The following is a 26,862-nucleotide window of genomic DNA, read 5'->3' on the forward strand; positions in this document are numbered from 1 at the left end:
GGCCAGGTCAGTGCAGCCCCAGGTGGCAGGAGCTCCTGCGGGGTCAGCCCCCCAGCCTGGAGCTGCTCTGACCTGGCTCAAAGTGTTGCAGAGGTGCTGGCTGGGGTATGAAAGTACTCCAGTGTGGGGCTAGCTGCCATGCAGCCCCTGCACTGAAGCACCCTCATGCTTCAGCCAGCCCCATCAGTGTTTATATATGTGTTGCAGCACACTAAATAGTACCACCTCAAGGCAGTACTTGCATTACAAGTTCTAACCTACAGCAGCATTTATTAATTTACTGAGGCCTAATAGGGCTGCACATGTAGCTGCTGAGACTTAACTGTGGAGCTAATTAGGGAACTCCCCAGTAAATGTCTCGTGTAGATGTGCCCTCTGTCACTTAAAAAACTAAAAACAATCATAACTTTTTTTTCTGGTCCCATTCTGCGATAAGGTGGCTGCTTTGGGATTTTATTTATTCCTGAAGTTTACAGGCCTGATCATTCAGGTGAATGTGGCCTGCCTTTGCACTGAACATGAATTGGAGGAAATAAGCTGAAATGTTGTGGTTTTCCTTCCACCTTTAAAAAATACCAATTAAATGTGTCTCAATCTGAGTTTTTTGTTTCTCTCTGGATTTGTGATTTGCACTCTGATAGTGCCGAGACTAATATTGCCTGACTGGGGTCTCATCTTGCAACATACTGGACGCTGTCATGATGGAAAGAGTGTTGTGGTGCAAAAGTGCTTGTACTCTAGTTAAGAGTGAAAATAAACCCCCAACATTAAGCACCTCAAGCTTCAGGGACCTTGGTCCAAACTGGAAATTAACAGAGGAAATTGGGGAATAAAAACAGCCCACAGTATGTAGATGTGAATCAAGTCTACGTGGAACCATATAAAGTGAGTAAGCACCGAGTTTTGCGCAGCTGTAATTGCTATATATTCATATTTAGGAAGGAATAGATTTGATTTGCTACATGATGATGATGCACTCAAAAGAGCATAATTAACTTTCTCATTTAAGGCAGACAGTCTCTCTCTCTCTCTCTCTCTATTTAAAAAAAAAAAAAAAAAAAGGTTCTTCCTGAAAAATCAGTTTCTCCTTCCAGGCATGCATGTATTCACAGCCAGATCTTGGCATGTGTTGGGTCTCTACATGCTCTATGCATCCTTGATGCTGTGTTTTCACCAAAAATAGAGAGATCTGACAGATTTTTAATACAGGCAGTCCTCAGACTTACGACGCAATTGGTTCCTGAAAACCGTGTCTTAAGTCGAAACATGGTAAGATGGAACCAATTTTCCCATAGAAACAATGTTATAAAAGGGGGATTGGTTCCTTTACAATGCTAGACACAGCTATGTCCAGCTGGTAAGTCCTTTGTGGTGGGAGGGAAGGACTGTGCAGGGGCAGATCAATGCCTCTGCAGCAAGAGAGGGATTGGGGCTGGGGCTGGGACAGGGGCTGGGCCAAGCACTGCCCAGCTTGGGGGGAGGGGTGTGGGGAGGGGGTAGGTTGGCTCCCACCACTGCGTGCTGCCGGTCCAGGAGCTGCTCAATTGCTCCCATTGCCAGTTCAGTTGGGCATGGGGAGGGGGTTCCCCTAAATCTCCAAAACTGAATTGAATCAGGAGACCCTTTAATATCTCCGAATCGAATCAGAACTCTCCAAATCGATTTGGAAAGATTTGGCGATTTCAGGTATAGACACAGCTTTAAATGTTTTTACAACATACGTCAAGGTATCAGGTGGCTCGTGAATGCTGAGATGGTAGGGTGGATGGAGTGTTCCACAGAAGCACGGGGGGCTCCCCAGAGCGCTCAGCAGCAGACCTGGGAGTGGACCGGAAGCACTTCCAATCCACTTCTGGGTCTGCTGGGGAGCAGGCAGGGGGGCCTTCCCTGCCCTCTAGGCTTGGTGACTGGTGCCTCCTGGGTATGGGGGGCAGGGCCAGCTCCCGGACCAGCGGTGCGCAGCCGCCAGAGCAGCCCCACCCCATCTCCGTGCCCCCCTGGTGGAGCTGGGCAGCACTTGTCCCAGCCCCAATCCCTTCCTAACTGAGGGGGCACTGAGCTATTTCCCTACTCCCCTTCCCCCCCCCCCCTTAAGGGACTTACCAACTGGAGACAGCTGTGTCCAGTGTTGTAAAGTCAAAACCCATGTCATAACCTCAAATCAGGGTGTACATTTTTAAAGGTTGTAAGTGCTGTTCGTTGTAACTCAAAAGTCATAAGTCGGACTGCCTGTATATCATTTTGCATTGGGCTTCATTGCAAGAGGATTTCCCTGAGCAACTCTGTTTCTCTAGCTTGTGTGGCTGTATCCTTTGGTTAGCTGCCCTCTAGAGCAGAGTTATTCAGAACATTAAGTGCTGAGTACAGTCTTCATGTTGCCATGACCTGGAGGGCAGTGAAAATGGATGCAGTTCTTGCTCCTCTCCTTTTCTGCAAGGTAAGAATGGGTTGGTGATGCAGGGACTCCTGCTGCTTGTTCTGCAGCCTCGCCAGCCATCTTCTGTCTGCTGAAACAAGAACAGATGCTGGACGGCCGCGATATTCACACTCCTGCTGCTGCTTAATAATAGAGCATGTTATGTAAAGACCGGGGAAGTGCTTATATTCCCCTTCCTCAGTCCTACCCCCCACCTCAGCTGCATATGTACTTGTAAAGATGCCTACATTAAGCTGGAGGATTTGCTTCTTGTTAACCCTTAGGAATGCCCCAGGAAATTTGTCTAAGCAGCTGGTGGATGCCAAGAATACCTGTATACCTCAGAAGAGAGGTCCAAAAGTTAGCTTGGAGTGCATTTACTGTCCCTCACTTACAGCTGTACGCAGCAAATGAAACCAAATAGCGTGAACGGCACCCTGCGCTGCAGCAGATGACAGAATAGAGGTTTTCATCCTTGGACCTCAGCCTTGCTGCTGCCTTCCATCATGAATAACATAAAGGAGTAATAGATGTAGCTATATGGTTATACTTCCCTGCCTCCTACTACAAGTGCAACCACTGGAAAGCAGTCTTTGCAGAACAGGATCCTGTGTATCTTAAGCTTATGCAACTTTGATTTAATCAGTCTATAGGGTATATATCTATGCTGCCTTCATTTTGCCTTGGCACCTGTATTGAAGCTTCTAAGCTGGATGGACTGACTCCTCTTTAAACACCAGTCCCAACCAAACAACACCCAGGTAGGCTCTTTCCCTCACTTCTGGATGTGTACCTTAATCTCTGCAGGTTTTTTCCTTCTGTGGAGTGCTTTTCATGTTTCAGCCCTCAAAGATGAAGGGCAGAAGAATGCAAAGACTGGCATTCTGGCTCAAGCAAATACTGCCAGCATTGAAACAATGTTTATATGGCACCAGCTCCCTTTAGGCATCCTTATGTCCTGTCAACAGCCAGCTCCCAGAACAGGTCTTATGGTGCCAACTCACCGGTGGTCACTGGTCTAGAGATGGAAAAAGAGGAGATTCAAAGATTACCTTGAAGGACAAGTTGAAGAAACGCAGTGTTAACATCTATACCTGGGAGATTCAAGTTCTGAATAGTCCCCATTACTGCCATAATGTATGACAAGGCATTGATAATTTTGGCCAAACTTGCCACAATATGGAGGTAGAGAGGTGACAGAGACAAAGGGAAAAAGCTGTGACCTGACAGCACCAGGATTTATCCCTTCCTTCCAGAACTACTTGCCACATCTACAGTTGAACATGTGGATCTCAGATCGGCCTCTTCAGTCATCTGGGGACTCACCAAGGACTTCCCTATTTACTAGGAAACTGTTATCCTCATATCAAGGAACTGCCAATGACAGCTGTTTTAAAGCCTTTGGTTCAGCTCTAAATTTCAGCTTATCCCCAGTGTTCCTAGAAAGCTGAATATGTGTCTTATTGTCACCTAATTTATTTGCAAAGACTAAAAAATGTCACAGCTCCTGAACAGAGGTGCCAAAAGTGGAAGATTTAGGGGGTTGTGCGACCAGCTTTTAATGGTGAATTACAAAGCCCCTTACCTGCCAAAAACCTGAGTTCAGTTGTTCACTTACAACAGCTTATGACAGCACTGACATCTAAGGGCTTGATCCTGAGACTGTTGAAGTCAATAGCAAAGCTCTCAAGGGCTTAAATGGTGCAGAACCAGGGCCTAAAACAGCAATTTTCTACCCTACTTGAAGGTATCAGCATGTCATTTTCTACTGCAGGGCAAACCATGGCATCCTGAACTTGCTTGATAATAAAAGGAGGAAACAGTGTTTCAGCTGTTTGCATTCAGTTGTTTACATTTCAGTCAATACTACAGGTTTTAACTAGATGTAAATAATAATAATAATAAACCCAATCAAGTTCCTAATTAATGAAAACCATATATGTGACCCCATTGGCCGGATTTTATTTAGCATATCTTCCTTATTGTGTCCTTCTATTGTTCTGTGTCACAGATGGCACCAGGCTAAAGGGCGAGGAAGAAAATGGTGAGTTATTGAGTAGTTAGCCTGAGGCAGGTTAGTGAATTAAAATGCATTAGGAAAAAATGTTACTGCAACACTTTCTAGATCATTGTTAAAATAACAGATTTTATTGAGCTCAAATGTATCCACACTGATAATTTGTATAAATAGCCATGCTGTAGAGAGAGAGAGCTGGATGTTACCACACTGGTTTGCTCTACCTCTTTTTTGTTTAACAAAGGTTTTGCTGCAATTTAGATTTGATAATTGCATTCTGTTGTGTGGGTATGGGTGTGGGAGGGAGCAAGAGAGACACTGTGCTGTGTCTTTTAGGGCCTTGTTACGTGGTAATTTTGGGTGGCTCCTGGAGCTCTTAAACCCTGGATTTTCTACACATTAACACCTTAAAATGGTTTTAAGTACTCATTATGCGACTCAAAGTTACACCACTCCAGGGCAGGATTATCTCTGATCTGCGCTACCCAGGTCCTGTTCCATTAAGGTGCGGCCACTCCCCGTAGATGTGCTGGTCAAGTTGAAGTCCTCCGGTATCCCAGGATCTTACACCCCGACCCGTAGAGCAGAAATAGAGCCTGTCTCGACTCATCAGCCCTGTAGTGGCAACTCACAGCTACAATGCCTAGTTCTGCCCCTGCTCACCAGGCCTCTAGTGCCAAGTCCTGGCAGTGCAGGTTGGGGACAGTCAGAGAAGACTTGTAGACCAAGTATGTGACTGCTCCAAACTAGCACTAACACTGATCAGTATTTGTGCAGCTCACAGAGTAAGGTGTAGCAACACCCTAAGGGCATTTATACACGTACTGTACATTTGTCTGCTCCGACGTGCTGAAAATCCAGTGCATCAGAGCAGACTTGATTCATCAGAGCAAGCATGTGTACAAATGCCCTAACAGTTTACTGAATACAGAATGGTAAAGTGTAGAGGGAGAGTTTCTGCCATCTCTCTTGTACTTTATTACATAATTTATTAAAGAAATAAGGTTTTTAAAGGGGTTTTTTAGCACTCTGTCTGATGGGCCAGATAAATGAGCTAGATAATAGCTCATTGTTTTGCACTCTTTGAGTGGCATATCTCCATTGTGTTAAAGCCTGATTGGAATAAACTTAACAGGCTGGGTTTTGCTCAAACAAAAACACTTGTGCCCTGTGTCACTAAGTGCACTACTGTATAAATACTAATTTGATGTCACTGCAAGTAAATATTACAACCTCAGCATCCGCTTTACAACCCTTTGGTTTGCAATACTGGGCAAGCAGCCTCTTTCACAGGAACATCAATTTTTGTGCCTAGTCATTTTGCTGATTGCATCCTGCAGGCAGCTTTTGAATGCCTTAAGAGTAACCATGGAAACTGAGGGTCATTTAAATTAGCTGTAGGAAAAGGAATCCCCCCCCTCAAATAAAAGGACTCAGAAAGGTATGTATAGGGTTAGATCCTCAATGGGTGTAAAATGGCATAGGTCCCCTGAGGTCAGTGGAATTAAACTGATTTATATCAGATGACAGTCTGGTTTTGAAAATGTGCAGGACAAAATATCAGCCTAGGCATTACGGGGTGCAGCTTTCCCCTGTAGTCAAAAAGAGTTGTGACTGCTTGCACAAAGGAAGATTTGTCCCTTTGTGTGTACCTGATTGTCCACGTACCACCTCCTTTTTTTGTTTCTGGAAAAAGTCACCTCTGGTGCCTGAGACAGAGCTGCTATTGTTATTGCTTGTATTATTAGCTGAGCTATGTAAAAGTCTGTGGTTTTGCTTTGAGAGGGTTCCTGTGCCTGATTTAGGCTGGATTATAAATCTAATTTTAGAAGTACTGCATCAGAGTCTTAATGCAATTGGATATTCTCAATTCTGAGTGCAACGCGAGATGCTTAACTGTTGTTTAATGTCATAAAAATGTCACCCATACAGTGACAGATGACGTAATTTGGCAATAAAATCTTTCTTTTGTTGTGGTGACAAAAAGATACTTGATTCCCCCTCTTTGCTGCCCCCAACTAACTCCAACCTTGGGCGTTTCACTCGTGTTTTATATCTGTCCCCTCTCTGCCTTTTTGGTGGGTGAAAGGGACAGGAGAAGATCACAATTCTGGATGCTCTTTGTTATGCTGGAGGCCCTGAATGTTTTATAGAGAGGATTGTTCCATCCCTTAGCTTATTGATTAATTGAATAAATCTTTTGGTCTTGTGCTTACATTGATTTCAATTAAATATGGGCCTGGTGGTTCTTTTGTTGCCCTGCACCCGCTGTCCCTGTTTATATTGGAGCCAAGCAAAAGCTTTTTTTCTATTTTGTAGCTGAATCCTTGCACTATTGCCTTTTGATGAACGAATCAGCGGTCTAACGTAGGGACTTCATGAGTTGAGTAAAAAACTGCTCCCACCAAATAGAGAATGATGGTAAAGCAGAAATATACTGAGCAGAGATGCTGGTTTGCCCATATACCATACAATGCTGACTTACAAAAAGTGCATGCTGGTGCTATTCATGGTAGACTGGTAAAAAAAACAAAAACAAACAAACAAAAAAACCCCGACAAAACATTTTATCTACAAAACTACTGGATCCTTCCAGTTGGGTGTTTGAGAGGGATTAACAACAGGGTCCAGGGTTGAGAGCACATATACAGACTTTATTTTAAAAAGTTGGGGTGTGGGGTATCTTGCAACACCTTATACCAGGCCAATGCTTTCAACTTTTGCAATATAAATTAATGCTATGTGGGGTACTCGGGGGCATGAAAATCAGGCTGCTTGTTTAGGTGTGATTAGGGAATGGATTTGGGTGCCATGCTTGAGAAGCCCAAGTTTGTAAATTTGGCATTAGAAAATCTAGCATTTTCTATTTTGGGGGACTCCTGGCAATTTACTAACAGTACTCTGGCTTCTGTGCTGAAAATTCAACAACTTACTATCATACCTGCCATCAAACACATTTGCAAACTATAATGTTCTGCTCAGCGTGTTGCCTGCTCACTGCTGCATACTACTTTTTTTTTTTCCCTAGTGCCTAGACAGCATCACACTTATTTAATGCCCACAACTCGTAGTCCATTGCTGAGACTCTTAGCCATTTTTAGACCTTTCTGCTACAAAGTAGAACATACAGCTCTAGGTACATAGGAATAGCTTCTAGCTACCAATGTAATATTGCCATCTGTGGATACGTTAGGCCAGCATTAAGAAGAGTTGCATGCTGACTGAATTGTCAGTTTTGCTTGTCCCTTTGAGTTGGGCCAATCCAGGCAATGGATGCATAATTTCTGTTTTACTCAGTTCATCCTGTGAAGGTTTCTTTGGGTTTTCCTCCATCACTGCATCACACTTTTGGGTTCTTATCTCCTGCTACAGCATTGACTACCAAGCTCCCATTTTCAGACAAGATGCCTTCACAATATATTCCTTTTCAGCAGCCAGTGAGACTTCTGCTGGCAGCTTTTGACTTTATGACTGTAATGATCAATCACCTCTGTGCTGAAGTGTGCTGAACTGGCATGTTCAAGACCCAGGGAGGGCTGGAGGGAGTGAAGTTCCCTGACCCTGTGGAGACTGAGAAGGAAGTAGAGGTGACATTTTATGAAGCCGGGTCAGGAAGTGGGGGATAGAAGAGAAGGCTGTGAATCTTTAGGATTTCCCAATGAACTTCACAGAAAAGCTGTATTTTTGTGTCTCTTCTTTCTTGGATTAGACATTACTCCTGTCACAAGAGTTGCCCGTGAAGTACTTGAAGAGGAACATGTTTATAGAGCAGACAGCATCATACATATATCACAGACGTTTTGGTGCGGAAATAAAAACACACATTTACACTTCCTCCACCTGATTTTGTGGCAGTGATTTACAACCCTATTAATGCTTGGCAATCCAGGATCTGGGGTGTAATACCGAGCCATCTGTTTTTGCCCCTGTAGTGTTGAGTGCAGACCCCAATGATATGTTGCTAATACATCACTGCACCTTGTATGCTGGAAATCTTGTTGCAAGTCTTGGCTCACTTTTCTTTTGCCTGGAGTATTGTGGCAGATGTGCAGCATGCACATGTGTTTTTCATGTGGTCAGAACTACTGTAAATAGTCTGAATCGGATAGCCTGGGGTGCTTATATCCTTGTGTGCTTTGTAGACTGGGATATGATAAAGTGGAGGAAAAGGGGCCCAAGGGAAAAAGCTGGTATGTATTAAAAAACAGTCAATTTATCAGTCTTTTTCTGGCAGAGGTGTTCTGGTTCCTCAAACTCATCTTCATACAATAGCAAATGTGTTTTCTTTGCAAAACCAGCTTATTCTCTACTGGACATCACAGTCTTCTCTTAATGACATCACATTTGGTTGCCACATAAATATAATTAATTATATCCTTGACTATGACTTTAGGCATACTCATGTGGTAGGGATGGTCAGCAAAGTGCACAAGAGCAGACACATTCCCTGTGCTGCAGTTCTCTCCCTACTTCTTGCTCCTAGGGACTTGACATTTATTGCTGCCCTGCATTTGCAGTAAGGCCTGAATATTGCAGAGGGTTAGCATGTGCTTCATTTTTTTGCATGGGTCTGATCCCATGCATAAATTTAAATGTGCGCATAAGCCTTTGCAGGTGTGAGGCTTAAAATAATCCCCACTGCCTTCATGAGCTTGACGGAGCTGCTGGCAAGTGGGGAGGTAAAACTACAGCTTTGTCCATTGCCTGCCCTGGTAGAGTTGGTGCAAGAAGCTACAGAGAGGAAGCAGTGTACAGTTAGATGAAGTTTTATTGGTCTTACAGTGCCCCAGTACTTCACAAGTTAAGTGCCTTGTCTATTTTATTGTTTACCTGTACACCCATGCACACCTCTTGAAAAAGCTCATTTCTGCTCAGTCCATTGTTGTTCTTACAATGATAATGGTCCATTGTTGTTCTTGGGTTGATCAGTGAGGACTAGCTTGTTTGCCATCTCTTTCCCTCATTAGTGTTGACTTAAGTTTTGGCCTGGATCGCTTCTGCATGTCAAAGAGGAACACTAGGTGTGAAATGTGGGCTATGTGGGAACTAGTGAAAAGAGATTTGGGGAAGGGAAGGAGAGTGGACGGGGAGAACAGGAAGGAGGAAGAGGCAGCTGATGTGAGATCTTTGCTTGCTGTCATTTACGTTAGCAGTATTAATGTAATCAAGTATCTTTAATTATTCACAATGTTTAAAAGGCTTACAGAAACTGAAGGAACGCTGTGTTCAGGATGGTAAAATGGGGAGCCACTGCGAACTTCACTGGGTCTGGGAATTTACTCCTTACTAGGGGTGGTTATATGTTTCCCTACTTAATGGAGATCTTGGCAAAAGCATCATAAAATGGGACTACCTGTGTGCATCTGCCATCTTGTCAGCCTGCTCAAATGAATATCTGATAACAAATCTGCTTTTAAGGGCATGCTGACAGGTGCATGCAGTTCCTGAGGGATGATCCCCGGCCTCCTTTATGTACAGGACCCAGAAATTCCTGAAACAAGAATTCAGTGGGAGATGGTGGGGGAAGTGCAATGTTAAGCAGACCTGTGCAAGGTTTCATAGTGGGTATAGTTTAAAAGTACTTTTGGGCTTTAGCGATAACCGTAACTTTGTTTCCAGCAATACCCCACCTGCAGTCAAAACAATGGGCTGCAGGAAATTGCTGGCATTGACAATACCTCTTACATGCATTGTTTTTACAATGTGCATGTTTTACTGGGCAGGAAGGTAAGGCCTTGAAGTGGTTTCCGTTTCATGCAGTGACAGTGCCAGTGCAGCAGGAAGTTTGGCAGGGGGTTACACCTACCTAGAGTTTCACTTTGAGTTTGTTCATCCTCAAAACTTTGTGTAAGCTGCTGGGTTTCTTCAGGGTTCATGAAGAAACTGTGAAAAGGACAAGTTCACTGCCAGTCAGGCTCTCGTGCCCAATTAAGAAACTGAATGGCATACTTGTCCTCCTTGCTTAGAAGTTTGTTTTGCCTTGCTCTTCTTTTCTCCCGGTTTCTTGTTCCAAATAAATGGGAGCAGGAGAAACCAGGAAGTATCAAAAACAGGTCAGAAAGGAAGAGGTTCACTGTAGCCTGACCAGTCTTAGACAGGCTGGACATGGGCAGGAAACGCAAGGGCAATAATGTAGTAGGAACAATCTGTATGGAGCCCTGCAACAAGCTCTGGCCAGCCTTACTTCCAGATCCCCATACTTCTACCTAAAATGAGACTGAGGGAGAAGCTGTTCATGGCCTAGACCTCTCCCTTCAATTTGTCTTGGAGAATTTTTGAGGCCTAACAAACTTCCTGGTTAGCTCTGCAAAGGAAGACCTTCACTCAGAATTGTTCCATTGACCTGTTTTGGTTCTTGCTCCCCGATATTCCTGGTTTGTTTGTTTGTTGGCAATGCTTTTCTGCACAGTTCCAAGCCTTTTGCTACCATTTCTGTGCCAGGTTTTTAGCATTGCACACATACTGACCATAATCCCATTTGTGACATCACCAGCCGTCCCCCACAGCAATAGGCACTGGTGTCACAGTGAGAAGATTATGACCTCTAAGCAGAAACAGCAGGGGAGAAGTGACTGGATTGCATGCAGGAAGGAAAGGGGCGGGGGGGCTAAGAAAATTCTTACATAAAAACAATACTGTATGCGAAGTTTACTGGCCATTGTGGTGGTGAACTTGGGCAGAAGGCTCATGCAGAATTGTCTTTTGATTTGCAAGTCAGGTCATGCATTGTCCATCTCATCCATTGATTTCCCCCACATTTCCCAAGCAAGGCCATCGCTGCAAGTGTCCTTTGGTGTTAAAACAGGTTCTCTGCTGGGGCTCTATGGAGCAACTTGGTTTGCTTGTGTTATGTCTAAACAAATTAGCTTCCCATGGGCAAGTAGGTAGGGAACCTCTGAATCAAGAACATATTTGGAAAGTGGGAAGAGAACAGTCTGTTAAGATGCTTATAGTTTCATAGTAGCTAGAGTCGGAAGGGACCTAGGAAGATCATCTAGTCCGACCCCCTGCCTTGGCAGGAAAGAGCAGCGGGGTCAGATGACCCCGGCAAGGTGCTCATCTAACTTCCTTTTAAAAATCCCCAGGCTAGGAGCCTGCACCACTTCCCCTGGAAGCCGGTTCCAGGCCCTAGCCGCCCTGACTGTGAAGTAGCGCCTCCTAATATCTAATCTAAACCTACCCTCTGCCAGCTTGTGACCGTTATTCCTGGTCACTCCTGGCAGCACACGGGGGAACAGGGACTCCCCCAATACCTGCTGATCCCCCCCGACCAGTTTGTAGCAGGCCACAAGGTCCCCCCTTAACCTTCTCTTGTGGAGGCTAAACAGGTTCAGGTCCCATAGCCTCTCCTCATAAGTCTTGCCCTGCTGACCCCTGATCATACGAGTGGCCCTCCTCTGGACTCTTTCCATATCCTCCACGTCCCTCTTGAAGTGTGGCGCCCAGAACTGGACGCAGTACTCCAGCTGCGGCCTGACCAGTGCCGCATAGAGGGGGAGGATCAGCTAGCATATTTCATATTTGGACACTGGACTCCAAGGGCTAAGAGCTATTAAATGTCTCATAGGGTGTGGCACTCCATGTATAGAAGCATGTTATTTCACTTAATTTATGATTTTGGTTATGTGACTGAGGACATACTGCAAGATTGCCAAATTATGCAAAACACCTTCTTGTTTTCAAATTAGTAATTTAATCTGTTCAATAATTCTTCAAAAGTTACAGATCAGGAAAGGCCTACTGCATGTCATGTTCCTAAGCTAGTTCTTAATTCACAGCATTGCTGATGTTTCGATATATCTGCAGTAAATTTGCTGAGTAACTCTGAGCTTATAGGAGTGTGATTGAAAGAAGAATTTAGTTGCATATGGGTTTTTCAAAGCAGGAGTTAGGTGTCCAGATCTCCTTGATTAAGCATACTTAATTCCCTTAGACTCCTTTCAAAAACTCAGTCTAAATGAGTTTTGAGACATCTGAGGGAAAATTGGGATGTACCTTGATCCCCTAGTAAATAGTTCGGACTCCTAAGCTTTAGAGGGGAAAATATTGTGGGTAAAATTATTTCCTAACACAAAACTGGTGAAGCATTGTGAACTTCAAGAGAGCTGTGCTACTTTGCACTAGCAAAGATTTGGCCCAGTTTGTGTTGTTTAAAACCGGGACTCTCTCATAAAATGAACCTCTTAAAAAGGATAGAGAAGGCATTGAGGGTAGGGAGAAAGAATAATGGGTATATTTTTATTTTTCAGATGTTAGAGTTGCCTCCTACTCACTTGGCTTGAAAAATCTAAATCAACAGAATAAACATTTTGGATGACAGGTGCTCAGAAATTCAATTAAAAACAATTTTTTGGAAAAAAAAAAAGCCTTTGACTATCTTTCTACTGTAGAATATGAAGTCTCACAGAGAAGCATTAAATTTCTTTGCATCAGTAAAAGGCTTGTTAGGGGAAGGATGGTCTTGAGGCTAAAATGCAGGTGTGGAAGTAAACAGATGCGAGTTCTATTCCCAGCTCTGGTTGTGTGTCCTTTGGCAAGACACTTAATTTCCCTGTGTTTTGGTTTCTCCAAGAGAGTCCTAATACTTACCTTTCAGAGAGATTTTGAGGGTTAACAAATCAAATTGCTCTAGTGCAGGAGAAATGGAAAGAACAAAAGGGAACCTTTCATTGCTTCCTGATCCTAGGCCCAGTTTTGTTGTGGCTGCAACCCTGATATAGCTTAGATTAGGAGATGTAGGACCCAAGGGACACCAGCCCTCACTCTCCCTCCATTAACTGGGAGTTATTCAGGCCAAGAGAAACCTGGGTGCATTTTGCTTTCTTTGCACTGCATGTGTAGCCCAGAGAATCTAGCCCTTATTTGTTTATATATCACCTTGAAGTCTTTTGGTAGAAAAGTATAGGGGATGAGAAGTTAGAAAAACTGAGCATTTTCACTTCTTACAACGTTTTGACACTAAGCTGGGTAGGATGGTTCAATCACCTTGCATCACACCGTTTGGGGAATAATATTGGATTCTGGTTCACTTCAACTGTGGTCACTTGGGGTGACATTCTCTTTCCTGGTAGTCTGGGTGGCCAGTCTGTGGTCATCTGCAGGGCACTCTTGGTACTTATGTGCCCAGAGGTATTCTGTTTCTGGATATGTAGCCCCGAGCACATGAATGATTATGTGCAACTACAGTCGCGCTAACTGAGCATGTGCAGTGGTAGCCTTAGCACATAGGAATGGCCCCTTGTAGACGCATAGGAACCATAGATGCCTGAAACTGGAGTTGGTCAAAATGTATGATTGCCAGACTTAGACTGAGGAAGAACAAAAAAAGAGTGGGGGGTATTCCTCATTTGCCCCCAAAGCTCAGTATCTAGGGAACTCATCTGGGAAGCTGGAGGTCCTGGATTTATGTGCCTCGCACCACCATCTACCCAGAGGAGTTCTGAATTTGGGTGCCCCTGACTTCTCAGCAAAGCATGCTAACCATGACACCACAGTTCAGCAATTTATTTGCTCCTTTCTCCAGCGCTCCATTTAAAGCTGTGCCATTGGAAAACATGGATGGAAGGCAGTGCATAGGAGAAGCTCCTATCTCACCGAGATCAAGACCCCCAGCTACACCTCAGGGTCCCCTTCCACCCAAACCAATAGCCAGATCATTGACCCACATCTCGTCAGTTGGTCCCTTCCTTCTGGTGCCACATTTTTGTTTCATGGCTGCCTAGAGGTCAGCTTCAAAAAAGAGCACCAGAGAAGAGACTGGATGTTTTCTGACCTGTGGCACTGGCTAGAGTGCTGGGTTGGGATCTGAGAACAACCCAGGTTCAAAGCCCTGGTGGATCAGATGAGGCCTAGGCTCAAGGTTTCTAGGCTTCCCAGCTGAGTGTCTTAGCCACTTAGCTCTTTATGGGAGCTTTGTTTTTTCTTATGTTGTTGCCGGCCTGCATGACTAAGTAGTCAGCCATGAAATGCAGGGTTACACATCCAGGAACCCAAAGCTGATCCCTCAGTGTGTAAAAACTCAGGAGTCAAATGCTGAACTTTGACGAAGCTTAAGTTTATATGTTTTCATGACAGAGTAGATCTGTCTTCTCACAAGCTAATAGAATACTTCTCAAAGCTACTTGATAAAAGCAGGAGCAAAGCAGCCTTTGTTCCAGTTGCCTGTTTTTCATAGCCAATGTGCTATTTTTAGCCCTGATTCTCAACACTATAATACCATTTATTCACTCTAAAGTGTTTTCTAATTTTGCTGGCATATATAGAAAATGGTTGGTTATGAATCTACCAATTTGTTTATAGTAGTTCTCTTTCCTACATGCCAGGTTCTGCATCAGGGTTTATCTCTTGGTTAGTAATCCAAGTAATCCCCAAACCTCACATGATAAATGATATGTCACAGGCTTTGAAATACAAAAGTCACCCTTTGATGCCTGGTTAAAGAGAGAAATCATTCCTATCCTGTGTTTATATTAAGATTCGCAACTGTCTTACTAGCTCTTGAACCTGAAAGGCCTTATTTATTTAATTATTAATTTGTTTCTACTCCTCATGGGTTTTTACTGTATTGTTTGCATTTCACATATGTTGGACTAGGAAGATTTCTGGGCTGGTCAGATTCACTTAGCATTCAGAGTCAGTTCCACTGGGTGGTTCTTTTCACTACCATAATGTTATATTTTGATTCCACTCCACTGTATAACACCCAGTCTGCCTGACTGCTGACTGTCAGTGTGCTTTAATAGACATAGAAGCACTTCCCTTGAAGTAACCCATGTACTGTATACATGTTTGTGTGTGTGTGTGCGTGTGTGTGTGCGCGCATATAGACTGAAAATTAGTTGAAAAAGTAATGCTGGCTGCTAATCCCAATTACCACTCAGTCTGGTTGGCTGGCTTTTTGTATGCGTCACAGCAGCAGTAGGCTTTGAGGAGGGATCAGAACGAGAAGAGAGTGACTCTCTGTGTGTGTGTGTGTGTGTGTGTGTACACATACATATAAATACACACACACACACATATATATATATATATATATATATATATAGTCACACTTCTCTCGTTCTGATCCCTCCTCAAAGCCTACTGCTGCTGTGACGCATACAAAAAGCCAGCCAACCAGACTGAGTGGTAATTGGGATTAGCAGCCAGCATTACTTGTGTACATAAGAAAAGGAAAAGTACTCATTCAACTAATATAGAACTACTATATGCGTACAGAAAATCACCTGATCCTATCTTCCCCTTTTCTGTTTTCTTCATGCTATTTATTATGCTTTTTCATTGAGTTATGTTTTGAATTAGACTTTGAACTCTTCCCACCAGGTTTTCTTGCCTGTATCGTGTCTAGCACAACTGGTCCCCGAGCCAGGCATATGGGGTTTTTTTGAGTGTCACTGCAGTAACGGAAGCAATATGGAACCTGAATTTGGAAACTAACCAAAAACGAGTATCTCTTTGAAATGAGACTAAAAATGCAGTTGGGTTTTAAGAATCTTTCACTACTGGCTTCCTCATCTTTAGTGATTTCCAACCCAAATATGGCTCCAGCAGGAAGAACATTAAAGGCAAAAGAGAGAGGAATTATCTGCAAGAGATGGTCAGTGGACTGAAAGCAGCTGTAAGATAGGCATGATGTAAGAACCTAAAAATTGCTATTCACTGGGTTAGACCATCGGTCCACCTTGCCCAGCATCCTGTGTCATACAGAGTCAGAGAGTGGATGCTGAAAGGGAGAGTGAACTGAGTATGATCAGGATTTTTTCAAATGTTCCTCCCCCATTGCAGCCTCCACCATTTAAGTTCTAGATCTAGGATATGTTGCTTTGCTCTAAAACAAAAGGCTTCTGTATGTACAACCCCAAAAACTATTTCATGATTCATAGTAGGAAGGGAAAATGTAGTCTGTGTTCTTTCCTTTTGATGCGTCAGAAAAGGTAAAGGCTCCCTTCAACTGGATAGAGTGGGCAATGTCATTTGAATGTCAGACTTTTGAAACTACATAGAGAGCATGACTAGGCTCTCTGAAAATGGGGAGTAAGTTATCTTCTCATCCTGACTGCTCCAGGGTGACTGAAAATTATGGCCTCATATTGCTCAGTGTTGGCTATATAAGCAGGTCAGTTAGTTTTTGCCCATTTCCCTTTTGGTGTCCTCACTCATTCTCCTCCAGTGTAGCACAGTGCAGAGGAGAATAAGTCTCCAGTCCTTGTCTTGGTGATTACAGTGAATACTGCAGTGATTTTCTGCAGTTTCTGCACTTCGTTATGCCTGTTAGAGTTTTCTCCAGCCCTGTTCACATCATTTTTGCGGTCACTTTACCCACACACGCTTCTGCTGTTTGGTTTTGTGTGGATTCTCAGAAGCAACAGCTTTTAAAATTCACTTTACAATCAAGTAGAAAGTTTGTGCTTCTCCATGTGGGGGGGAAAAAACCAATTTTGTGTCTGATTAAACCAGTCCCAACATAGCTCACGTTTCAGATTCAATTAGCAAACCACAGAGAAAACAAAAATCATGGTAAATATAATTGAAAAAAGATTAAGCTTGCAAAAGAAGCAGGTCTTAATATGGATACAAGAAGAAATCCGAAATTCATAGAATGCCTTCATCATTTCAAATTATCCTCTCGGTTCTGTTAGCACGAGGTTGGTGCTTTGTGCACTTGAGATCAGTGGCATTAAGAAACATCGCTCTGTCTGGAGGTCTGTTATCTCACATGGGCAGCTCTGTCTGCTTTGTGCACCTGCATGAAACTTGTTCTCTGCTGTGATGCACCCACACTGGAGGTGGAGGAGAGAGAATGCATAAACCTTGTAGCCACAAGAGGAGAATAGAAAGACGATGAAGAGTTAGGGAGGGAAATACGGCCACTGCCTATCCCTTATTGGTTGAATCTGTGATGATCTTCATTACCTCACCTGTTTCCTCTTCCACCTTACGTGTGTGGAGCTCTAGGGGCACTGGGAAGCCCTGCTTTGCTTCTTTCCTGTAAATAAAACAGTGGGTTCGAGCTTTCAGCAATCCCAGATCTATTTTTATTTAATTTTTTTTTCCTGCCTGTAACCTTTCTGAAATAAACATCTTTTGATTTACCCAAGCTGTGAGCATTGAACAGGTTAAAAAAAAGGAAACAAGCTAAAAGCTCTGTTTCCTTTGCTTGAAAATCCACTGATGCAGGGTGAAATTAAAGGCTATAAATAGCTCCTGTCCCTTCAGCTTTATCATGCAAGCTTTGGCTATGTGCTAGGATTAGAAGAAGATAGAATGGATTTCTGTGTGGCGTCAACAAGAGTCAAGGATTATGCCCACTGTGCACATTGTATTGTTCATTTCTCATGGGCCCTTGCAGGGAAATTAAATCCCTTCTGATGCTCAAGGTGCAGGGAGCAGAGGCGGCTTTGAGCAAGACACGTGAATTGCAAAGCAATTTTACACAGTGGCACTTAGCTTCCCACGAGGCCATGGCATCCAGCCCTGCTGCATTTGCATTTTCATACAGGCAGACAATGGATCTGAGCAGTGGGGAGTTTGGACTTTCCTTGTTCTGAGCCTAGCTGGTGTTGGTGACGTTCATGTTTGCGGGACTGCTCTGAAGATGGGGCATTTCTGCCTGCTGTCCTCTCAAAAGGATGTGCTCCATTCGTACTTTTCTGTCTAGTGACTAGTGTAGCCTCTAGTGACATAAGGCTGTTCCTGAGTTAATAGTGGGATATTTTGGCTGAGTTAACTGCAGATAGAATTGAGTTGTAAGAGTGACGCTATCGGAGATAAGTCTTTTTTTTTTTTTTACTTCCCCTCCTTAAAGAAGCACTCATGGTTGGTACAGCCATAATTGCCATGGTTTTGATTGCAGGTGCTTACATGTGATTTGTCCCACCTATTCTGTTTCACTTCTGGCAGATCTGGGTCAAATCCTCTTTCACCTGCGGCCTGCCCAAGTGCCATACTAATTCCACTCTACTTGAGCCCCTGAAAAAATTTTTAATATGTTTACTTCTCTAACATATTGCCAGTTTAGGCTCAAGGCTAAGCCATAAGAACCAGAAAGGAAAAGGAGATGGATCCATTCATGTTTTTGTGTTACCCCGATTGTAAATGAGGGACCAGGAGGCTGGACATGACTGGGAAAAAGCATTATCCAATAGGTAGATGACCTTTTGGTAGTCATCAGCTTTGATTGGTGTCTTTCTTGTAATCGGAGTCTGTCCCACAAGATGTTTGGAGTCCTCACGCAAGCGTCCCCAGCTCCTGTTAATCTAAGTAAGAAATGGGGATGCACAGTGCCATTCAGGTTTGGGTCCTAGGTTACATGTTCATTTAGTTCCTGAATTATCTCTGGTGCTGGGAATCCCTTGGCTTTTTTTACAGCAGTTTAACTGAGAGCAAAAGTAACAGGCTAGTAATTTCTGGGTCCTACCTCAAGTTTCTGTGTGGATATAACAACTCATATCTTTGCTGTGTGTACCCTATGTGGTTATGACCAGGGATCTGGGTTTTCCGTTCGCTATGGGAAAACGTGGTAAAACCCAGATTTTCTCATTTTTTAACGAGAAAAACCTAGATACTTTCCTTTCAAGAAGGAAAAAATATTTCCTGCATTTTCCTTTTGGTTTCCCCTTGCTGCCGTGAGTCCCAGGCCACTGTGGCGAGGGACCCCCTGCCAACCCAGTGGTAGCGTGGAGTTGTGCCTTCTGCTGCTGCTGGACAGGCAGTGAGCACCTTGCCATGGTGGCGCAGAGGTCCCAGGGGTGGCACAAGCCTCTCAGCCCCGCTCTGCCGTACCACACTGGGTCCCACCCACTGGGGTGTGGAAGCCCTGGGAGGTGGGGCAAGGAAGCAGGGTGGGGAGCCTGAGCCTGAAGCAGGCAGCCTGCACCTTCACCTGCTCCTCCCATGGGCTGCACTCCAGCCATGCCATCTGTGGCGGAGGGGGAGTCGGGCTCAGGTGCTCTGCTCTGCCACAGCAGCCACCACCTCTCATGGGCAGCAAATAGGGCTCAGGCACTGCTGGGGGGGTAGGGGGATTGCAGACCCAGGTTCTTTGCCCGTAGCCCTGGCAGCTGGGGGGCCCCTCAGGCAGGGCTGGGGAGCATGGGGCTGGGGGCTATGGGTGGGGAATGAGGGGCACCAGCAGGGCCTGGGGACTGTAGATGGGAAGTAAAGGTCACCAGCAGGGCTGCAGAGCTCTGGCTTGGGAGTGAGGGGCCTGGACCTGCATCCTGGTGAGTGTAGGGGGCAGGGGGAGCTCTGTTTTTCATGATTAAAAAAACCCCAAATCAAAAGTCAAAATTTATAGAAATTTAGTATTTGTTTTATTGTAGTGATTGAGGCACTGGTAGGCTTGCAGATTGCTTTAAAATTGTAAATGTATCAATAAAACACAGTGTTCATCTGATACTATATATAAAGCGGTGTTTCATTTTAATTGTGGATTTTAGGGGGGTTTTTAATTGGAAAATTTGCATTTTTTTAAATCGGAGAATTTGTGATTTTTAAACAAAGAAACCACGATCCCTGGTTATGACAATGATGGATGTGATCAGAAAATAGAAGGCATAATACATATATCTTATTTTTTCCATTTAAGGTTACAGCCTGTAGGTGTGTTTATGGTAAGTTAAATAACATATCACCACTACTAATATCACCACCACTCAGGAAAACAGTGCTAACTAATGCAACTAGAAAACTCTGCCTGAAACGCAAAACATCCACTAAGCATCTCTGCAGAAGTAAGCCTGGATGAGAAAATTGACCTTGTGGAGTTCCCACAAGGTTAAAAAACTGTTGTTTCTTAGAGTACACATAGCCATCCCGTAGTGAGGGCATGGAATAGCCGTGTCTTTGCAGATAGGGAGCAAGATGAGCTGTAAGGAATTATCTTGTTAAGAGAATGGAAGAAGAGGAAATTAGGATTCTGTCTCTCCTCCAAAGGGCTGCTGCTCATTGACGCACCTATTGTGTAGGACTGATGTTGGCAATCTGTGGCCCATGGCCTGGAAGCAGTATGCAGAACCACTGCATCCAGTCCACAGATGTGGGTGTTTCTCTTTTGTCACAGCAGACAGAAGCAGCAGCAGTGGGTGCTTCCTCCCATGGTGCTTCCTCCTTAACTCCCACTTACCTCTGGCCTGAGCTGGGTCGTTCTGGTCAGCAGCCAGAAAAGGTTGCTAATTGCTAGCGTAGGAATATAGGGCCAAATTCTTTCACCCACTCTTTAAGTACTGTCTTTCTTTGAGTAGGTCCATTGGGTGACATTGTGACCTGGACTATAAGGCAGCTTAGCTACCCACATTAAAGCAATAAGAAAAATCATTATCTTGTCTATTTGTTCAAGGTTTATTTTATCCGTTACTATTAAAACTAGAATCACTTGTTTCTAGTACATGATAACTTCACAGTGAAATAGTGATTGCACATAACTATGACTTTCTTTGCAGCCATACAGAAAGCGGATGGAAGAATATTGTAAATTCCATATTAGAACAATAATATGTTTCTTGCAATCTTGAACACTAAGGGTGTGTACACTCTTTCACTGTACCTGGTCTATGTTTTTACATGGCTCATGTCAAGCCATGTGAATGTAGACTGAGAGCAGCATGTACAGACAAACATTCACTGGTCCCAGGAGCTATGCAGGAAAACTAGAGTAAGTAACTCGGGATGGAGAGAGGGACAGGTGACACTGGGGGACTGTTTGTTGGGGGGCTAAAAATAGTCCAGTTGGGGTCAGAGAGTAGTAATAGCACAGCTCTGGGGCTGGGGTGCATAGCTGGGCCTTCCTAGCCCCAGGATTGCACTCTGAATGTGTATACGCGTTCACTAGATCAGGCTAACCTGGTAGTTCACCTCCTCAGGTGAGCTGATTTAGACTGTGCCTGCCATTTTTTGCCTAATTTAACTTTCCTGAATGTCTACATGATTAGGCATTTAGATTGACCTAACCATAATTAGGTTGACCTAAATGTAACTTCTGTATGTATCCTATAAGTCCTTATGACAACCAGTTATCTTAGTAGCATTATCCACAGAGCTAGCATTTGTACATAATGGCCTGTATAACAGAACTGGAAATCTTGCATGAAAAGAGTAATGCTTGGTGTGGTGCCATATGAGCAGACTTGTCTTTTTTTTTTTTTTTTTTGTATATTTATTTTAGTGTTGGAATTCTTGAAAGGAGTGTTTCTGAAATATGGATTAAGTCCACTGGCTTACGTCTTTAATCTTAACTTTACGCAACAATGTTTTTATGTGAGAATGAATTTTATGTGCACCCTTTTCCTTTGGGGCAGGGAGTTGATGCAATGTGAGAGTAGAGCAACTAACTTTAAAAATGTCCTGCAAGCAAGAAGACTGGAGGATGGTGGATTATTGACAGAGATACTATGTTTTCCCTCTCAAAGGGGTCTGTATATCTCAATGTAGCTCTGTCCTATGGATACAGTAGGCCTTTGTGCATAAATGTTTTTATATTTTAAATATTTCATTGTGATTTGCCCCCAAGGATGGGTTAGACCAGACTTATCTCTCTCTTATATTTCCAGGGAAATGGAAAGTCTCTTCTTTTCCCCCAAAGGTTAATCGAAGCATCCTCAAAGTGACATACTAAGCACTGTATATCTGGCAATAAAAAAGAGCAATGTGACCAAGAGTAGGTAGCAGTAAAACTGGGAGGGCATGAATGATTTATTCTGTCCATTCTTGGGATCCTTCTTGTTTCTTCTCTTCATATACTGTACTATACTGTACTATACTGCATCAGAGGTGTTAATGGAATGAGACAACAAATACTGTAGCCAGAGGTATATAAGAAAATCAGTTAAACACACAATTAAAGGTACCAACTAGGCAATAGGATACAGTGCCTGCCCTGGCAAAAGGTGAAATTCCCTAACTGCATTTGAAATGAAGCTGTCTCAGAAAAGAAAGCCATATGTGCAGTGGCTCCTCTTCAGAAGCCGTTAAGTCCAATTCTCAGTTGATGCAAGTCTGCATCACTCAGGGCATGTCTACATGAGACACGTTGATGCACATTAGCCTAATTTAATGCGCCTCGTGGTCATGCATCTACACATGCATGCCCTTCATGCACATTAAAAATGGTGAAATTAGGCTAATCACACTTAAATTTGATGCCTGCAAATATGGGTATCAAATTTAGGCACCATTAAAGTGCATTAATGCATATGTAGACGCAACCCAGCACTAACTTTAGCGCTGGGTCTGCCCAGCCACTAGCAGCTCATGGCAGGGCTGCAGGGACTTGGTACTAACTTTAGTGCCAAATCCCTGAACATGTAGTCACCTTTCAAAAATTGCTTAATGCGCATTAGCTTAATGCACATTAAATTTAGTCATGCTTAAATGCACGTGTAAACTTACCCTCACTTAACTTTTGTGGAATAAGAATCAGGCCTGAGTTCTTTTATATTGCAACGTTGCCAGAAGAGAAACCTCTGAATGTACGAAATGCACTGCCAGTTCATGTGGGATGAATGCCCAACAGTGAGCGCAAGTGGGAGCCCAGAACTCATTGTGCATCTTGCCAGGGAGTGTGCAGTCTCTGCTCATATCTCCAGTGTAAGAACATGTTCAGCAAACAGACAGATGGTGTCGCCCACCAGGGGATCATCAGCATCCTCCCCCATAGTGGCAAATAATCTACATTCAGCACTTTCTGAAGTGATGGAGGAAATCATATAGCCGAGCTCCCAAAGAGATGAGCCAGATCCTTCTTTGCTATCCTGCCCCTGTCAGTGCCTTTTGCTCTTGTTGACATAAGTAGTGCAAAATGTCACCACCCCCTTCCACTGAAGCCTTAATGAACACTGAGTGTGGGTGGAGCAGTTAGCTACTACTATTCCTAGACATCCATCCAGTCAGACAAACAGATGGAAGAGCACAAACAGTTCTCAGAGAGAGTAGGAAATATGGACCGATGCCTACCACTTGATTCCTGTGCCAAAGCAACAGCATGAAATTAGAAATAGAGGGGAGCCCAGTAGACAGAGCCACCAAGTAATGCTCAGTATTGTATCTGATTATAGAAGACATAAAATACCTAGAAATGCAATGCATTTGCTTTCAGTTTATCGTTTGCATGAGAGAGTGGTGTTTTAAATAGCATATTGTTAAATAACGAGAATACTGGAGTACTGCGTCCAGTTTTGGGCTCCACAATTCAAAAAGGTTGTGGAGAAGCTTGAGAGAGTCCAGAGGAGAGCCACGCGCATGTTCAGAGGTCAGGAAAACAGATCTTATGATGACAGGCTCAGGGGTGATCTGATGGCCACCTATAAGTTTATCAGGGGTGACCACCAGGATCTGGGGAAGCGTTTGTTCACCAGAGTGCCCCAAGGGATGACGAGGTCGAACGGTCACAAACTCCTGCAAGACCGTTTCAGGCTGGACATAAGGAAGAATTTCTTTACTGTCCGAGCCCCCAAGGTCTGGAACAGTCTGCCAGCGGAGGTGGTTCAAGCACCTACATTGAACACCTTCAAGAGTAAATTGGATGCTTATCTTGCTGGGATCCTATGACCCCAGCTGACTTCCTGCCCTTTGGGCAGGGGGCTGGACTCGATGATCTCCCAAGGTCCCTTCCAGCCCTAATGTCTATGAAATCTGTGAAATACAAAATTTGACAGCCACAAGACTCTAGTGGTATGTCCAGTTTGAAGCACAGACAAGCTTGTGACCAAAAAGAGAGACTTGACAAAATGACCAATGTATTCATCCACATCCTTCTGTTTTGAAACATGAGCATTAAGTCTACTGTGTTGTTGCATGCATCATGTGCCATGAAGTGTACACAGAGCTTGACAGCACATCAGATGGGCAGGAAAAAAGGGCAAGCTCCCTGCTCTGAAGAGGGAACAGATTCAAGGTATGAGGGGGTATAATGCAGGCATATGCGGCGTTGTGCAGTCTTTGGATGTGAAATGCTTTGCCAGCCAGTTGCATTTTAAGGCATTTTTAGGCATTCAGCTGAGGAAGGAAGGGGTGCTAGATGTTAGTTGGAAAGCTGTTTCTGTCATGTAAAACAGTGTGAAAGAAGGCCCAAGGGCATGCATGAGTGCAGGAAACAGAGAACATGAAAAAGTGTGAAACTTGTGTAGACCAGGAAGAGCTATCGATGGAAATCAAAACAGAGGTGTAAGTGATTTAGGAACAGTAGATGTCTTGGAGCTTGAATACTTTAATAAAGAGTTGAAATACCGGTAGTAGGGTTCAGGAGGGATGGAGAAATGACTGGAGTAACGGAAAAGAGAAAGACATTCCCTTAGTCTAGGGACAGAAATTACACACAAACTGGTATAAGTGATTGGAAAATGGCTCAAAACTCTAACACAACAGAACTTCACAGCACATAAACCACATTCAAAATGACAGAAACTGGTTAAAGATTAATTTGGGTAGAAGTAGTGTCAGACTTAACAGGTTTAGGTTAAATTGTTTCACTGAACTTCTGTCTCAGGTCCCCTCCAGATTCAAGCTGTCTGCTCTAGCAGAGCAGGGAGACAGGCTCTAGCACCCTCCGGCTTCTGGCCTGAGCTGCTGCAGACATGTGGCTGCATTTCCAGAATCAAAAGCAAATTTCTTTTCTCTTGTTTATCAGTTCAATCTGCGCAGTTCAGACTCACCTACGAAGATTGAATCGATTCAGCCTCGGGCTTTTTGACTGTCTGTACTTAGCCTTAAAGGCAAGTGTCATCATAACTGGCACCGTCATAGTCCTACTGAGTACCACACTTGCACAGTTCTATTCAGAGACTGCAGAGAGGTTGAGGAACCCCAAAAGTACTTGTTTGGAATTGACCAGACAAGTGCCAGAAGTTTCAAACAAGAGCTGCAGTGTATCTAAGCAGCAAATCACATTACTCAAGCATTGTCAATTGACACAGCAAAAAAAAAAATGGCCAGTGTGAGGGGCAGATCAGAAGAGCTTACTGATGGTGTAAAATGGAAAATAATCCTTAGGAGAAAGCTAACTATGCCAGAGCCTCGAGCACTATCTGGCACCTCATGACAGGCTAGGAGTTGGGCTGTATGGGGGAAGGGGGCTATGGGGGGGGGGGCTGCAGCCACCCCAAAATCCAACATAGCTGCCCACAGCCCTCCTCCCAGCACCACCACTGCCCACCCCAAATGTATGAAGACATTGATCAAGTGAGCAAAGGAACAGTAGAGGTGGATGAACAAGAGCTCAAAGAACATGATGCTCAAGATAGGGAACCATAGACAGGACTGTAGAAGTATTGACAGGAAAGCAGAAGCGAAAGCAGCAGAGGCGCTCTTCTCTAGCAAACCTAAGCTAAATAATAATACCCCCACCCCCGCTAGGTTAAGCTAAGCAGGTAAGTGCATGGATCTATGATACTAATAGTGCTCCACAACTAAGTTTCAGTTAAAGGACATAGCATAAATTGCAAAGGGTTTAATTTAGCAAGCTAGCTTGTAAGCAGCATGGATGCTAGATTATACTGGATCATGACCTACAGGATACAGGAAAGGAGAATTGTCAAAGCTACCAAGTAGAAATCTAACTTTATAATCTAATGGAGAGAGAGAAAGCAAGTTTCTTAAAAGCAGTGGCATACTAGTCCTCTGCCACGCTGGGCAAAATGCTTGCCTGCTGGATCTCAAGCTGATGCAGCTACACTGCTATTAGTAGCTGAACAAGTTGGTTTAAAGTGAGCCCAGATAATGTACCTGGATTGCAGTCACACCTTTGGATTGCAGAAGCACCTGCTGTTTGCTTGTTCATTCATGAATTTGGAATTTCGTTTCTGTAAATATTCTTTGATGCTTGTTTAATGTCAGCTTGAATCTCCTTAGCATAGAGCTGTCAATTAAAAGTAGACCTGTGGAGTTTCTGTGCCTCCTTACCAATTTTAATGGTTTTAAAATCATATTTTCTATTTTGAACTCTGTCTTCCCCACCTTCTTTTTCTGTGTTAAAAATAAACATAAACAGTATGAATGTCTAGGGGAAAGAGCAAACTTGTCTGGAGATAAAGTGATGTTAAATGCCCAAACAAGGAAACTGGACTGCCTTCTCCTTCCCCCCCAGTTTTTCAGTTCAGCAATGTGGGGTATTGCACATAGGAAAAGTGTTTAAGATGTTCTTAGATGTATGATTTTTTTTATTTGATGCCCATTTAAAATGTGCATTTCCCTGTACGTTTCTGACAGCAATGTCATTTACTAGATATTCACAGACTGTGAGCACAAAAAGATAATAAACACAGAAGAAGCAAAATCGATCTTTTTACATTTGTGTACAGTTAAGGCATTTGCTCCATTCTGAGAGAGATACCAGGACTTGTCCCCTTTGTGAATGAGTGGCACGTCTTCATACAGTGTTTTCCCAGTTCGCCAATGGGTCTTTTAAAATAAAATGTTGGTGTTGAGCCGAGAATTGCAA

At 43.7% G+C, this 26,862-nt stretch overlaps 1 protein-coding gene across 3 annotated transcripts in view; it reads left to right on the top strand.

Annotated features, from left to right (window-relative positions):
- Nucleotides 1–26,862, top strand: part of BRSK2 (BR serine/threonine kinase 2) — a 483,239-nt gene that overhangs the window by 96,720 nt on the left and 359,657 nt on the right. The window lies entirely within an intron of this gene.

Source organism: Crocodylus siamensis, chromosome 2 (genome assembly GCF_052110815.1).
Source record: "Crocodylus siamensis isolate JL-2025a chromosome 2, ASM5211081v1, whole genome shotgun sequence".
Classification (NCBI taxonomy): Eukaryota; Metazoa; Chordata; order Crocodylia; family Crocodylidae; genus Crocodylus; species Crocodylus siamensis.